General features: G+C 43.6%; 1 long non-coding RNA gene across 1 annotated transcript; it reads left to right on the top strand.

Annotated features, from left to right (window-relative positions):
* Nucleotides 1–16160: 16160 nt before the first annotated feature.
* On the top strand, nucleotides 16161–16675 carry LOC135387275 (uncharacterized). Its single transcript, XR_010421003.1, has 2 exons — nucleotides 16161–16300; nucleotides 16333–16675. It is a non-coding gene; the product is annotated as an uncharacterized LOC135387275 (long non-coding RNA).
* Nucleotides 16676–17691: the final 1016 nt, after the last annotated feature.

Here is a 17691-nt window from a genome sequence, read left to right as displayed (position 1 = left end):
CCAAGTGCCTGTATTGAAACTTCACTAACCGTGCACTACTACGCAAGGTGTTGCTCCGCAGAAATCGATGCGGACCCAGTTGAAAAAACAAAGTTGGATATAGTGGAACCACTTGAACAGCAAAGTGGTTTGAAATATAACAGTTTTCTTGCCAAGCGGTGTGTCCACTTGGAAATCAGAGTGGGTTTGGTCAGAGCAGTTTTGGGTTAAACTGGAACCCCTTTGAAAGTCAGAGTGGGTTAGGCAGGGTCCACTTGGGGTGTGACATGAGGAACCCTAAACAGGAAATGGAAGGAAATCCAATCCAACCCAATCTGTATCTTTGAATCGTTTGAACGTTGCGTCTGTTGCGTGGTGTGAACAGGAATGCACGTACTGTAATGGAGCTATTGAACCTGACCACAAATACAAGGTAAGGCAGCTACTTTTTGTTCTGGTAACCAACATGCACTTCGTTAATCTGAAAAGCTCATATTTGATTCGATGTGGTGGTTCACTAACATCTGCAATATTGAATGTCTCGCACAAGTAGTGTACATTACTGGTTATCTCCAATAAGAGCATGTCATAAGCAAAAGTGAGCACACAGCATAAGTGAACACAGGTAATATAGACCCATCACACATAACGTTTGATGGAGATTTATTGACAAAGGACAGAAGGGTTCATGTCGAAATCAGAAGGCCTCTTCTTTCATAGACAGAAGAGACATGGACAAAGTTACGCAAAACGAGCTTCCCCCATAAAAGGTCGAAGTCATTGCTGGTGTGTAGTTGTTATTATCGTGTTTGTACAGATCCCTCAAGTAGAGCAAGGGGCATATTCTATTCATGTGCATGCATGTGGGCTAATTTAATTGGTGTTTTGATCGGAACCCTTTTAATATCTATTTCTGCCTTTGTACTTCAGAGCTGCCGTATGTCCCTTGCACTGCCGCAAGACTAGCTGCGAGTGTAAAAATGTGACATAGAAGTACTATTCTGTAAAATACGTACATGGGTATGGCTGACTATAAGATGGCAACAGTAGTATTGGATCAGCTCAAGTATCCGGAAACTCACACAGTCATCTGGACGCCATTAATTAGCAATTAGAGCAATTTGGGACCCCCCACAGTAATTAGGATCATTCAGGGAGTCATTACACTAATTGGGCAGCATCTAAGACGTGTCCAGACCACTGTGTGAGTTTCCGGCTACTTGAGCTGATAAAAAATAAAAAATAGATAGACATAAAGTGGAGAGAAGAAGTTTAGTTGAAGATCAACGACGCCATCTTGAAGAAAGCAGTCCGGAACGGCCGCTGGCCATCGCTGGGTGACGGAGCACAGAGGCAGGTTGCAACGCATCGCACCTATGACCACCAGTTCCGGACATCCTGTGACGTCAGCTGTGACGTCTGGGCAGGTTAGGACAGCTCTGGACATGCAAGGATAAAAAGACTTGTAATACAGAGGCTGTGAAAGCAAGAGTAAATATGCTATCCATCAATAGCTAACAACAAAAAGAATTAGTTATACAACAAATGAGCCCACCACAACAGGAGCGCAGACCGATGCGACTGTTCCATCCGACAGCCAGGCACAAACTGAGCCGCGCGGGGACTGCGGAGCAACCGAGCGCACGTCTGCTCTCCGCGACAGCCAGCGAGCAACTGACTGGGACGCCGCGCTGCGGCCGCTACGCATGCGCGCGCTCTTAGCGCCCTCTGCGGCGACCACCTGTGAGAGGCTAAGAGAGAAGTGCATTCCTGCGCCCTCTTCTTGCGTTGCTCATTGGTCGTGACGTCATCCCATTGTCCCAAGGCTACACCGCTTTTTTTTTTCACACAGTCGACACAACTGGACAAGGTCAATCTGCAATGAAGCCGTGGCATGACGTCATCATGCACCTGCGTGGCTCAAGGGCGCGTACGCTGTAGGCAGGCGACCTATTATTTGTTGAATCACTATCCCAAGATTATTTCCTTTATTCTTCTATAACGATTGCATAGGAAACTATTGCAGAAGAGCACCATTGTAGGAATTCCAAAGTCTTACTAAATGAGACTTGCAAAAGAATATCCTAACACGTAACTCCATCAATGGCTAATAAGAGGACTAGGCACTCAACAAATCAACACAGAGTACGGGTAACAAGAAGCACAGAACGATACGTCCATTCCATCCGACAGCCAGGCACGGAACTGAATCGTAATGCTTTTTTCTCCTCTATAAAGTCATGCATCTGTCCCTCTTGCGGTTACTTTCTGAACTAACTTGATCGCAACATTATTAAGAATCGCTCTAGCACTATTCCCATTCAGGGCAGCACTAGCGTCATCGTCAAGACATGAAAGAAAAAAAATACAGAGCGTCAACAAAGGAAAGCATGCATGTCGGGGCATGTCAGGGCACGTAAGGACAAGTCGCACGACTGCTGGGCAACAGCGGAAAGCAAACACTTTAACAGAGTGAAAAAGACACTCACCATCATTGGACACCTACACTACATTCCCTCATTGTAAATCCGTTCGTCACAAAACCCACCACAATCGTCGAACACCATTCACCAGTGACGAACCACACGTCCGTACTCCGTCAGAGTTAAACGGAATCCCACCGAAGATACGCTCTTCCACTAACGGCCAACGCAATTGCTAGGAGCGGAATTAACGTGTCCACACCCGCCAGTGTCCAGGAGAGAAGTGAATCCCAGCGCCCTCTGCAGGCCGTGCTCATTGGTCGTGACGTCAGCCTATTGTCTCAGGCCTACACTGTTTTTTTCCAGTAATGCTCCTCTGGACAAGGTCCACCTGAAACAATAGTGTCACGGTATGACGTCATCATGCAGCTGCGTGGCTCAAGGACGCGTACGCTCTAGACAGGAGACCTGTTATTTATTGAATCACTATCCCAAGATTATTTCCTTTATTCTACTGTAATGATTGCATAGGGAACTATTGAAGAAAAACACCACACATGAGAGGAGATTGTAGGAATTAAGCATTTCATTCCCAAAGTCTTACTGTACAGGAAAAAAAAAATATCCTAACTCCATCAATGGCTACATATAACGAGCTAATCGAGACATGTCCATCCCATCCGAGAGCCAGGAAGATAACTGAATAATGACGCTTTGTTCCTCGACTGGATAAAGACATGCACCTGTCCCCCTTGCGGTTACTCTCTGAACTAAATGAATCGCAAAATTATTAAGAATAGCACTACTCCCATTCAGGGCAGCACTATCGTCAAGGCAAGAATGTTCCTTGTCGAAAAGAAGAAACTACATGTAGAAGGAAAGCATGTCAGAACAGGTCAGGGCATGTCAGCAGATGTTTGTCAGACAACAAAGGGGAAAAAAGCAAAAAGAAACACTTGGTTGGTGAATCGCAAGGTTATTTCCTTTGTTCGACCCCTAATCGCGTTCACTTTTACAATAAAATTCAACAAAAAAAGCACCGTGCATATTAGCGATTTTCACCCCAAAGGCTAATCATGGTCATTAGAACCACAACACCAGTACACTACCACTTCTCTTTTAAAATAATAAGTGAGACCACTCAACATCATCACCAGGCTTATGTAATACATGACCCTTTCTATGCTCGTATACTCATTGTCGGAGGCTACACCTGCGAGCAAAAAGGCGCGAAAGCCTAGGGGCAAAGTTCTATTCGCGCTCGACGGAGGACTAGACAGAACGCCTTTACGGGAACGTGATTGCATTCCTATACAATATTAATGATTATTGCATTGAAGTTTAAAAACACTACTACAAAACTGTAATTATAGGAACCTATTAAAATTCTACTTTCTATGGAAACTATAATTGCCCTGTTAGTTGTATCGCTATTAATCAAGCGCTCCAATTTTTTCTCTCTTCCCATTTCAGCCTTGTCATGCAGTGAAGCAGACTCACATCCAAAATAATTAATTTACACTGAGGGTGCCGTGTCCTGCGCTCAGATGCAAGCGCTTCTGCACGAATACCTCTATAACAGCTTACTTCTTCAACATACCGAGCTCCTAACAACATCTAACAAACAAGCAGAGAAACCCACTTCTCAGCTGTACCATGCGACTTTCTTCTGCACAAAAGCAGTGATTTGAGGAAAGAGCAGCAAAAATTGCGCGCACTTTTTTCGAGTGTTACAGAATGGAATGGTACTGACACGATGTGTTCATAAGGGAACACTGATTATGTGTGCAAAATAGTTATCCCAAACTCCTCGCGGTTTTTCGAAAAAGTGCATTTTTAGTTTCACTGACATTCCGTCATGTGGCCCGCAAACCCTGTGTCGACGACACATTCGTGGTCTGCCCGTGCTCCGGCTTGCCATGATTTTTGGCTTGGTTTCTTCCGCCAAGCTGGCCAGTTTCTTCTGCCGAGCCGTCTGCTGCGCAGATTGACATTGGGGAAGTGATAAACAGTTTGCTATTAGGGAGCCAGTATATTTCTGGACTTCACTGAACTCACGAGGAACGTGAGTTTTGCTTCCTTCGACTGCAAAGCATTTGCTAGGCCAGTACAGACTTCCTGGTGTGTTTCGTGTTCTGTGCTGCGTGCCGAGATGCGTGAGCTTTTTGCTCACGTCTGCAAGAACACTTCCACACTTCAGCATGCAGTTCCAATGTTTCAAACCACAACTTTCCAAAAGGCGAAAGAAAAAGCTATTGACTGCAACAATCGGTTACAACTCCGACTGGGTGCCACCTTCGAAAGCAGCGATTTGACCTGTTCATTTGGCTCATACGAATGTTACGGAAGCAATGCGCAACTTGTCTCACAAGAAGCCGAAGATGTCTCGTGCGGGATGCTGTGCCAACGTTATCTGCAGCAGGAGATGGCAGGGGCAGGATTAGGCAGCAGATAAAGGTAAGACGCGTAATGTTAGACAAGTCAGTCATGCGGTGCAAATGCCATCACATAAAAAAAGAAAAATATGCTATCTGTCAGTTACTGCTTCATTCTTTAGAGATTAGGCCCCAGCGGGTGTATTCTCAGTACAGATTTGGAATTGCCTTATTTGTTAAATGATTTCGCAGGCATTCTGGCACCACCGAAAAGCTTGCACTCCACGTCTCAACTACCACCGTCGGGGTTTCAAGCTGAAGGCTGTCACCAGTGCCAACCAGACGCCCCTTCAAAGTTCATCTGTTTTTGTTGACGGAACAGTGACGGCTGGTACTGAGACATTTTATTTTCTAATGAATCAAGTGCATTGCATCACTTGCGCTCGACTTCTTTTATTCGTATACCCTTGCTGTTGCTCGCTAGCTTAGAGCAACCATGCCTGAGGTGTTTGTGTTTTAACTCCAGCGCGTTCAGAGTACATTTAAGCAGTATCATCGTATCATATGCACGGCAGCACATCTTGTGTATTTTGAATAAGGTATAAATTAAAATGTTGGGTCAGCTGTTGTATTTTGGTCACAAATAAGGTGTTCTTCCAGAGCGCTCAAGGGCAGTTCAAGGAGTTTCATGTGTGCAACAGCACATACCTTTTCCCAGTTTTGAGTAAGGTAAATCGAAATCTTCCAGTTGATGTGTTTCGGTCATAAATTATGTATTTCGAGACGTTTCAGGATTACATTCAAACAGCATCATGTGTGCAACAGTACATTCTTTTTCTCATGTTTAAGTAAGGTAAATCTGTCCGCTGTTGTGTTCTGGCAATGCAGCAGAAGCTTGTGTTGCATTCAAGTGTTATCATGTATACAAAAACTTGTTTTATGCCTTTCTGTAGCTGCTGTACTAATATTGTGAGTACAGAGACATTCCTGCAGAACGTATCGGGGCATCTTGTGTGCTATTGTTGGTATGATCTGAAGCAGTATATTGATAATGTTAATTATTCAATGACTTCAGCTAACATTTACATTCTTACTCCCAGGTGAACCTCTCACGGAGATGCCCTACCCTTTGGTATGCTTAGTTCAATATTGTACCGAAACAATCCACCTGGAGCATTATTTTTCAATTGGTAGTGGCATTACTATCACAACACACCACACGCTGCATGTCTAAGGTGCGTGTACAATGCATGAAACCTATTCTCAGGTACAGGCGAGCTGGTACACAATTACAACATGAAACAACTCAGACAGAGATCGTAAAGTCATGCCTTTTCCTCCGCGCCTCGGGTTTCATGTTGTTATCCTCACATGCAGCTCATATCGCCTGTGCTGGGCAGCACGAACAAAAGCACATATTGTTTTTGGTCACATGACACAAGACATAAATACCTATACAGCATTCTACATCATGTAATCTAACAGTTGTTCACGTTTGGATATTTTAACCATGGAATTTGTCCTGCATGCACCATACCACGTCCAAACACGAACAACTGCTAGATAGCAGCATGTACTGTTGCCGTATAGCATTTATGGCTTGCGTCCTGTGATCAGAAACAGCGGTATCTTTTTCTGCTACAGCCGGTAAACTACAGTAAAGATTTAGAAATACATACTGTGTCATACCATAAAGTACTGTGGGAAATGGCAGTTTGAAAAACTGGAGAAGACTGTCATTAGAACGGGGGACATGTTCTACGGTGAAATTTTTTACAGTGTGTGCTTTACCACGTAATGCACTGCAGGCCCAGCACAGTATGGTAATGCTCTGAATACTGATTTGCACAAACAAGGAATGTGTGCATTTCTTGTACTAACTTCCCCTTTTGCAAAGTAGTAGAAAAATGTTTTCAGCCAATGGGAGAGGAGGACATAATTCTGGAGGGACATCATTCTGGAGTCTCGTTGACCTACAATGTGTCGTGTGTGAAGGTCATTTTGAAGAGTGTAGGTGGTAAAAGACTGTGTTCCCATATTCTTGGCAGTGTTGACTAATAACCATAATAAACTAGAGAGTACATTTGTTGCTTCATATATTTGTGTCATGGAAAAGCATGTAGAGCTACATCTGTCTCAACATGCAGGTGCCAAAACTGCTTTTTGTGCCTAAAATATGACAAATAGTTGTCTGTTCAACAACACTAATCACGTGCCGGCCTCCATGACATGTCTGTGACATTCCAAAGTGATTAACATGTCCCATAGATGTGTGCAATGCTGAAGATGATTGTGTACCTTCTATGGATTCTTGTTTCAAGAAAAGTACTGTGTGATTTGCTAACAGCACCTGGCTGTACCTTCACAATTCTACATAAAAATATGTCAAGTTTCCGGAAGGAAACATCATGAAGGTCCATAGCGAAAAACCCTGAGACGAGGGACAGGAAGGGACATACACAATGTCTCAACATAGTGTGTGTATGTCCCGTCTTGTATCTCCTCTTCAGGTCTCGCCATCATGGACACTATCACCAGCTCGCTTACTGTTGAACCGTTCTTTCAACGATAAAGGTCACTTTCATGAACTGGATGGCAGCCAACATGCTGTCAATAAAAAGAATAATGGAAGGAGCTCAATATGATCCTTAGGCTGTGCGTGGTCATTGCTTTCTGACAAATGGTGACTTAGAATTTCAGGAGAGTGCCTGCAGTGGTAGTGTGCTCTCTTGTGTTCTCACCCTTGACGCCCATTGTGTGTCATCGGTCACCTGTAATCTGCTAACATGCACATAGCTAAAACAAAGTGTATTTATATTTCTTTGAATACAGTTGGTACAGCACATTGTTTTTACATGTTCTTTAGGAAATAGAAATTAAAAAATTCTCTACTCTCCTATCAGCTCTACAGAGCAGCTTCGAATTTCACTAAAAGCCACGTGTGAAACCTAGACCAAACTAGTGTTGAAGGTCCATATAGGTCATAGATAGATATTATTATTATTAGATCATAGGTCAGACTTAGGTCCTGGTTGGTAGCAACGCAATTGAACCTTATTAAAAATTGGTGCAGGAGGTGACCAACATAACTAAATACACCAACTGACTCCCACAAATTTCGTGGTGTTATACTTTTGAAACAACATTAATACGCCGCAGTTGTCTTTTCTCCTTTGTTCCCTTTAACCTAGAAATATTAGGTCTTCGGCATCACCAGCCTTAGTTGCTGAACATGCTTTTACGCTGAGCGCTGCAGTTTCATATTTGTTTCTCTAGACAAGCAAGCCCGGGCTTCCCCATTTTGATAAGGGTATTTCAGCATTGACAGGGCATTTTTGGACAAGGAAAACATTTGGACTCTGTGTATTTTGCTACGAAGTGCACCGTACAAGGCAGAGGACAGCATCAACCATTTTCACCAAGGTTATTAAATTTGTGATGAAGTACATATACCTCTTGTCACTGACTAATTTCGTGGCAAAGTTACTTGTGTGGCAGTTGTGCAATTTAAACACATGTTAAAAAAATTCGGGTATGGCAAGTGCTGCCTGGTTGAACATGTGGAGTACACAATATAATAAATGGGGGGTTTACGTCGCGAGACAACTGAGTGTGAAATACACAGCACAGTGTAATGTTCCTTATTCTGGCAATGTTAGCATGGTTCAAGAAGTGGGAAATGTTGCACTACCCTTAATAACATCTGTTCGGCCCAGCAAACAGGATATATATACCCTGATTTGAAGACAGAGCAGCTTCGAATTTCACTAGAAGCCACGTGTGAAACCTAGACCAAACTAGTGTTGACTATGCCTAACTCAAAAGCACTATGAAGTCGACCCGTACGTGTTTATTTGCGAAACTATTATGAATGAAATATGGCCTGTGTGGTATAGAGCAATGCGCACACTCAAGTAAACATGCAAAAAATACGTATAAGGGCTCTCGATCTACATGCCGCGATGCGCTCTACGAGATAAACAAGACACTACAAAACTACATCCAACACTTCTTGTCCGGGGCAACTCTAATGACCACTTTCATATAACCGACGAATGGTTGAACGAATGCAGTTCGAATAGTCACGATACATTCCTACGTCGTTCATTGCGGTCACGCTATGATGCTGCACAATATATGTATCTCGTGTAACAAGCCTGGCAATCGCACGATGTGCACACGGGCAGAAATACGGTGTTCTTTCTTTGAAGACCTGTCCTCTGCAGGTGTATGCTCAAACGACCACCAAGTCTCACGTTGTTGCTCAATCGCGCCCATTCCTGGACTTGCAGTAAATCAGCAAACGGGTCGACGTGAATGTAGCTGAACGGTTGAACTGCGAAGTTCTCGAGCACATAATCACAATTTCACGTCGAAAATGTTGTTGAGATGAGTTCGCAGTTGTTGTTTCCATCGTTCAATAGTTCCCGGGATTACCTCGGACGAAACGCACATCGTAGACGGCCGCCATAACTGGATTTCCTCGCAAACGGGAGAGGCCGCCAGGGAAGTCGGAGAAAGCGTCAGCTTTCATCCAGTCAGAAGCACGATTCCCTATCTACGTAGATGGAGCAGGTTTATCCCATCTACGTCACAAAAATGGCTGCGCCCATGGCTTGTTTTGGTTTCTTTGATTAATTAATTTTCGTAATAGGGAGACAAAATTGAGAAACGAAGGTGCGTTTCGGGGGCAGTTGGTCGTGCTCGTTCTGAATATCACAACCGTTTTAACACATCGGGAAATTGGCGTAGCTCACCTTTAAGACCTCAGGCAGAGTCACCGGACATCGATACGCGGCTAATACAAGATAACAACAAGATAATAGCGGCGGGTAAAATTGCTACACTGCTAAACAAGCCCCAACATGCCATGATGACGTCGCAAACCAGGAAAAAAGCACGCACACATAGACATCAGCTCAGGAATGCACAAGGAGAGGCGCTTTATTGGAATTTCTCCTCCACGCTCACATACCAGCATTTCTGCACAAATACTTATAACTGCATACAGCTTACTCCATCAACATATCAAGCAAAGTGAATACTGACACTCAACAACATATAACAAAAACAAAAAAAATTCAATTCTCATGAACTCTCCTCTGCCGAGCGGCTTTCTCCTGCTCTACCTGGATGCTGACTTTTCCCCCTCACCTACATTCTGAGTAAAAGAAGTGAAAGAAGAAAAGAACCGCGAAAAATTACACGGCATTTGCGTCCCAATATATGTAACTGCAAGAAACCGTAGTGCACGCTAATAAACTGAGAAAGAGACACCCATTTCTGCCACCAGATAATTCTTGCCCCAGGGAGCACATGGTGGGCTAGTAAACGTCTAAATGACGTCTAAAAAAAGAGATAAGGAATGTCTATAGAATGTCTACGCAATTAGACCACATGTCTAGTATCCCTCCACTAGACGTCAAATAACACGTCTAACGTTACGCCACCTAGCCATCTAGCCCTAGACATCCGATGTCTATGTACCTAGCCGTGATTTAGACACTCTTTTGACCTGGATGTCTGGAACAGGGTCAGACACTTAACCATGTATTAGACATGCAGTCTACAGCTAGACCAATTTTATCCCTCCATTCAGGCGACAGGTCTAGGGTTATACATTTCCTGTACACTACTTTAGCCACCTTTAGACCTACTTTAGACCATGACTAGTCCTGCTACTGTCCTGGCATGCATTCATGCAGAAATATGATATAATTGATAGCAACACGGATCTCAGCATAAACATTTATTCGCAGTAAACCACACACGAAGTCTACGGTACAAAACTCTTGTCTAAAACTGGATTGACTTTGCCGCCAAGCAGGCGTCTTGTGTTTTGACTGAGGAGTGTTGAACTGGCAGCAGGGTGTTGATGGCCACCTCATTCCTTTCTTCCAACGAGTGATTGTTGGTGCTGTAGCACTGCCTCCAATGACTCACTGTGGCTAGAGAATAGAACAAAACATGTCAGAAAGCATTATGTAGCCTGCTAGTTCTAACTAGTTTGTTTAGTGGCTATGCACACTCTTTCACGGCATGCTTGTCTGGCCACATAAGAGCAAAAGCTGTATCAACACTGATCTGAGAGACACAAAGAAAAGCTGCACGTACAAAAATCACAGAACTGTTACAGCTACACAACACAAATTGCAGCAACAGCTGAAAATCTGTTTGCGCGTCACTACCTGATGTGGACGCTAGAGCCCTGCACCATCCGCGGATGGAAGCGGATATCCGTAAGATACTTGTGGATTCGGATGAGAATTTATCACTTTTTGCGGTGTGCGGATCGGATGGCTCGAGGTCGGATGCAGATATACCGCATGCTATAATTTTTCTACTAGCAATTTATTTGTATTGTGCACCGACAGCGAGCGCATGTCCGGGTTCACCTTTGACCATGCACGGCCAAGACGGGAGAGAAGCGTCCACACGAGCACCGGTGAGGAAGCGTTCCAGAAGTCTCTCCATATCGCGTTTGTTGAAAGGTTTACCTTTGCTTGTCGCCATGAGTCCTTCCATGAGAGCATGGAGGCATCCGAAATTATACCAACATTCTTCCGGCTGTGTTTACACGTCCTTCGAAACTTGCGGATCTAAACGGTTGTGTATGCAACGGTGCGGATCGGATAACGTGTACGCGGATGCTAAAAATCTTATCTGCACAGGGCTCTAGCGGACGCTGCCAGGATCTCAGGGAAATGAGGATGTAACAGCTTTCGCTGTGAAAGTACATCAATGTGACAGGCGTTTTCTCGTGACACACGGCCTTACCTGGTCGAGCAGGCAACTGCTAAGCACTCCATGATTGGTGCAGCACTTCCATCACTCCATTACGCTAAAACAACATCTGTGCTGCTCTCATAACTTTGGTGCAAAGCTTCTGTACAGGATAAAAATAAACACTGTGTATATTATAAAAGACAATACAAAGCAAGAGCTGTATCACCACGTCAAATATTATAAGTACGTACAAGTAGTATACAAGTTTATTCACATGATGTCATCCGCAGGAGACCGCCACTGTCGCTAGCAGGCAGATTTGCTGCCATCGGCCCTATTGTAGATTTCAGTCAAGCTGTTCCCCATATTATACTCACCGTATATCTGGTGTTTAAAACTTGTTGCTCTGTGATTTGTAGAATGTCTGAGCAATTTCCATATTTTTGGTGTTAATAGTCACCTAAAAAGCATGATGCAGCAAACAAATGCAAGGACTAAACATTGCGGGACCTATAGTATGGCGCTAAGGTGACTTCAGTGAATAAACCTTTTAGGAACTCAAATCTTGCACTACTACCAGATAGCTGTTTGGGTGAAGTAAGACGGAATGACATAGTCACGCTGTTCTCCATACAATACCAAGGATGTCTCAAAACGACAAAGCACAAAAATACTAGTTTTGTACCGTTTGATGAATATTTTGTCTGCTGCCCACACAGGTTGTGCGGTTCCTTAGCAAGCTTCTGGCAGTCGTTTCTTCTACATCACACTTCCCTGCTGACTTTCACAGCATCTGAAAAAAAGTTCGATTTCGTTAACCACAAGACAACCATGTAAATGGAAAGCAGTTAGAGTCTTCCACCAACTATATTTGCAATACTTTGTTGACAAAAAATTGAAAGAGGCACCCTCCAGAGTAAGATTAGGGGGCACATCGAACATCAGGAACATTGGAGGACAACACAGTCACACGTCAGTGACAACTGCTTCCCCTCACCTCACAGGGAACTGTTAAGCTTATGTGCAAACAGCTGTTTCGTAGGGTAGGTTACCACTATTTTCATATCCACAGATGCAAGATAGTCCAAGCACCTATAAAAAGAAATACCCAGTTGCTATGAAACCATGATATGCAAACAAAAGTACTTGCGCAAAATTTTCAGTGTTTAGTTTCACTACCAGCGAAAAATGCAACAACCGAAGTCGGGCTGACATGACAATGAACTAACCAGCATTTATGTTCCGGCATGTCCGCCCTGCAAACCGTAACTGTCGACTTTCGTTTACTCAAGACTTCAACAGTCATCGAAAACTCGTTAATCTCGATGGTTAATTAGTGATACCGTATTTGTTTTAGCACAAAGACGAACCAAGGCACTTAATGAAACGTTGTACTGCCGAACATACAACGTTAATCACTACTTTGAATGCAAGTGCAGTCAGGTCAACCCACACTTCCAATATGCTTCAATCGGTGATACGAAGCCGAAATAAAGGAAACGATATTCCAATATTATGCCACGCATCTCTACTACATGCGATTTGGTGCACAGAAACAGGCACATACTTTAATGAAGAGTGAACTCACCCCTTAAACTTGGGGGGGAAAGCCAGAGAACAAAGAAACGTTGTCCACCACAGTACTCTGGGAGCTCTGCTGTGCTCAACAGCTTTTATCACTGGACAGCACGGCGTACGTTCTCGCTATGCTCAAAAATTGCAAGACAAAACGCGCGGGAGATTAGAACTTTGAAAGATTTTCGTATAACAACCAGTGGAATGCAGCCGCGAAGACCCCAACTGCTACCCGTTGCGCGTCCGGAAAGTTTGAAGTTTCAACCGTTGAAACTCAACTGGTTCGAACCAGGCGCCCACAGCTCCCCATAGAGCCCATAGTTTGAGATAATTCAGGCAACACTGGACATACGACCAATGAAAATGCGTCGTGATGCCTAGCAGCCAACCAATCAGCAACCTCTCAGTTTGGCTCGGCTTTCGGCCGGCCCTGGCTGCCATTGACTTCTACTGGTTTTCATACCTGGCGCCCGTTATTCCAAAATAACTAAGACATTTTTGATAGGCGAAATACATATTTATTGATGCAACGTATAAACTCAAATGCTTGACTCATATATTCACCGTGCGTACAGGACGTTTCGTTCCTTGAACAGACAGCAACCAAACCAAGTTCGAACTTGCAAAGCACACATACAGTCTACTTCTGGAGGCGAGCGAAGTCCACGAGTGCGTGCGTTTCACAGATGAGCATCTTCTTCTCATTCTGGCGAAGCACCGTAGGTCACACAGTCACGGGAAATACTTTTGTCGTTACGAACACTCTCTTCTTAGTCACTGTATTTGAAAATGCGACAGCGCTCGAAAGTGTTCCTCAGGCGTCAGCTCACCAAGCATTCCAGTTCCGACCCGGCAAGAATGTCCGTAGGTTGACACTTTATCGGAGATCAGTACATGGCCAGAGTCACTATAGCTCACGAACAAACCCGCGCGTACACTTCCTCTTTGGTCGTTGTGGTCAACCGACATCGGCGAGCCGCGGAGACGCAGCGACCTTGCTTGGAGCTGCCCGCCTGGCCGACTGCCCAGACTGCCCGCGAAAAGTGAGCTGTGAGATATTTCGAAACTTTATCAACCAATCCCGGAGCGCGCATCCTCCTTTGGCCAATGGGCATCCGTCATGATGCCTGACGGTGTAGTACCACGTGACTGTGACGTGTTTTTATTTTTCTACTGCCGCAAATGCGGGGAGCTGTGGAGGCCTGGTTCGAACTGGTTGGATGGATGGATGATGGATGGTGATTGGGTAGACGGGCAGGCGTCATTGCCATTGCTTTAGCTCGTGCTTATTGAGTACTTATTTTTTGTAATACTTTAATTTCTGTGGCCGTTCATTATAATTGGGAGGTGGAGGTTAAATGTTAAATAACACATATGCCAATCCAGCGGAAGTTACACCAACATCATCATCATTATGCAATCGCCATCGTTGTTGCAGCGGCGAGTGTCGTGTTTTGTGATGTATGTGTTGAAAATCGCTGTTCTTTTTGCAAACATTTTATCAGTGCCTTTGCTACTGAGCTACAGGTGTGCCTAATATGTAGCGCATTGAATGTTCAGTTGTTTCAAAGAGATACCATGGGCAGTTTCAAGATTTTTTGAAGGGTTCTGAAATCCCTGAGTCACGTCAGATTCCATTTTACTGCTGCAGCTGTGTAGCTTGTGGGAAAATGTTATGTGCAGTAAACAAACATCTGCTATCTGCTGCCCACAGTACGTGCAAAGTGCTTCTGTGTTTGTGGAGCTATGGTTTATAGTGCTGCGCTGCACGATTCGTCGGCGTCGTCGACTTTTTTATTGACGTTTCAGTGATTCAATAATTTAGTTGCTGATTTCTTTAAGTTGGTGTAGCAGTTGGTGCTAAGGTGTTGGTGCAGGGGAGTTACGTCGTACAAAATTTACATTTACCAGCAACGGTAACGCCATCAGGAACGCTAGTTCAAAAAACATTGCCCCGAACAAATGCGGGCTTCCGTTAAGAAAAAAAGATATATATTCAGTAAAATAAAATATTACTTCACAGCACTTAGATTCTGGTAATGTCTTCTAGTTGTGGATGCTGTCAGTGTATATGCATGTCAGTGAGCCAAAAACACTCGGATCATCATATGTATGGACATTATTTAAATTATCTACATACCTCAGTCAGACTGCCTTCATTTGACTGATCTTTTGTTACAATATATGGGCATACAACTCACATAACATGAAAGACTACATACTATCCATTTGGTCATAATATAATGGGACAAAGTTAATGTGGTCCATTCCTTGCATAGTTTCTGAAGGTTGTTGCAGAGCCCCAGTTTTATTACCTCAGTATGATCATTTGCAAACAGATTGTACTTGCTGCTCCACACACGTGTGATGGAAAGTAAGAGAATAAGGAATTTCCTTCATGTATGAGGATCATCCAACAAAAGTTCCTCTGCTGTGATCAAAATAATAAACCTATAGCACAACATTGAAAAAAATTATGTACAGATTAGAGCTCAACGTTACTCCCTAACACAGTCACCTTATTTAGCTGAACATTTTTGATACTGTGATACCAAGTATTCAATACGTTGTCTGTGCCATGCTATGCCCTGTTTACAAAGTGAGGCATTCACTTTGCATTTCACCTGATCAATTTGTGTTTCATGATCACTTGCGAATTGGTGACTGCCGAGGGGTGCTTTGAGAGGAAGGTGGAACAGCAGATTGGGCAAATTTTCATTGAAGTAGGAATCATCACCTTGAGCACGAGGAGAACGAAGTATACAGGAAGCCCACGAAAAGGAAACTCACGTTTGTGTGTCTCCTGTATACTTCATTCTCCTCATGCTCAAGGTGATGCTTCCTATTTCAACGTTGTACCAGCTCGCTTGTGTACTTTTTCTCTCTTTGGCAAATTTCCAGATGAATTTCTGGAACAAATCCCGAGTCTTTCAAGACAAGTGCAGACAGCGTTGACGTGGTTGTACTACTCCCTTCCAAGTCCTGTGCGTTTTGGTTTCATCGTAGTTTGACGCTTTCCCAGGATCTCGCAGTACATCTGCATTTACTGTCATTGTGCATGTGAGATAATCTAGAAGTTGCACACAATGATAGTCCTAAAACATTGTCGGCATAGCCTTTCCAGACGAAAACGCGAGTTTGACCTCCTTCAGAATGCTTTCACCGGGCACCCACCATGACTTCCTATGGTATTTTGTCTCAGCACTTGCATAATGCATCCAGGTTTCATTAATAAAAATTGTCATTGCATCCAGGTTTCATTAAGTAAAATTGTCTTGATACCATTGAAGGAAAATGCAAGCTGCATTCATTCGTTACTCTTTACAAACGTTACCGAGCAAATGTAGCCCCCATCTCGCATAACTTTCGTTGACCATGCTGAAGGAAATTTGTTCTCATTAGTATCAGAGTGCAGTACCAGTGACCCGCCAGTCTCCGTTAACAATTCTCGGAATTTCAGAAAAGAAACGTCGTTTCGTGGTGTTATAGCTGATCTCCCACTGTACTGTTCATTGTGCAGATTTTCACGACCCTGTATAGAGGACACACCATTTCAATGCCTGTAAAGTGTTTTGTATAAACAGGTGTTAACTGTCAGTGGATATTCTCTAAAGTACTCTTTCACTTTTTTATTCTTTAACGAAAAATAGGATAACTCTTCCGTACTAGGATAGTCAGACGTACTCGGAAATATTACATCCATGCTTGAATGCCTGACACATTAGGTGAACGGCACTTCATTAACCAACATCTGCAGTGCCGGGATGTCACACCCAACTACTACACGATTCAGTTTGTCCTAGTGGTGTTTCCTTTGAATAACAAATATCGGGAAACTTATTTTTGGATGGCCCTCCTAATTCCAGTTCTCTTTCTGCATTTGGCTACATTTTTTAGATTTCTTGTGACGACTCTTGTGGACAAATACCAGCATGGAAGACTTAATAACAATTGGGGTTTACATTGCGAGACAACTGAGATCATGAGCGACACCACAGCAGTCGGTCTGTGGATTGCCCACCTGAGTGTCCTTAAATGTGCAATGAAAGCTCACCACACAACACACCGTATTTAATGTCCCTTGTGGAAGATGGCATGTCTAAGCAACCTGTATCCTGGCACTAAGTTGCTGCTGTTTTTGGCCGGGTTCGAACCAGCGATCTCGGGATCAGAAGGCGAACAGACTCACTCACCAGGGCCGGTTCACGGACAACTTGAACACCACAATTATGTTAACTCTGCCATCAAGTAATTCAGTTTCCTGCATATGTTTTGTAACAATTGAACTTCAGTTTTGTAAGCCTGAAAGCTAAGCTTAGAACCACCTCTTATAATATAGTGACTGTATTTGATGTGTGAATGTGTTCACACCTCTTAAAAAGCTAATAAAACAAAAATCTTGATGATTTCTAATATGTGGTACATACAAGGCCAGCTACAAGACGTCTACAATTAGACGTCAATTACTAAATGTCTACAAGATGTCTAGTAAATTACTAATTTTAGACATCTAAATAATGGTAAGACTTTTAGACGTCTAGTCAACGTCTAGTTTGGGCACTATCCCTAAAGTCTAGGGCTAGAACAGGTCTGGACGTCTAGTTGACTACCAT

The sequence above is a fragment of the Ornithodoros turicata genome, chromosome 3 (assembly GCF_037126465.1).
Source record: "Ornithodoros turicata isolate Travis chromosome 3, ASM3712646v1, whole genome shotgun sequence".
Classification (NCBI taxonomy): Eukaryota; Metazoa; Arthropoda; class Arachnida; order Ixodida; family Argasidae; genus Ornithodoros; species Ornithodoros turicata.
Note: the sequence above shows the minus strand (reverse complement) of the source record. Positions and strands in the feature narration are given on the sequence as shown.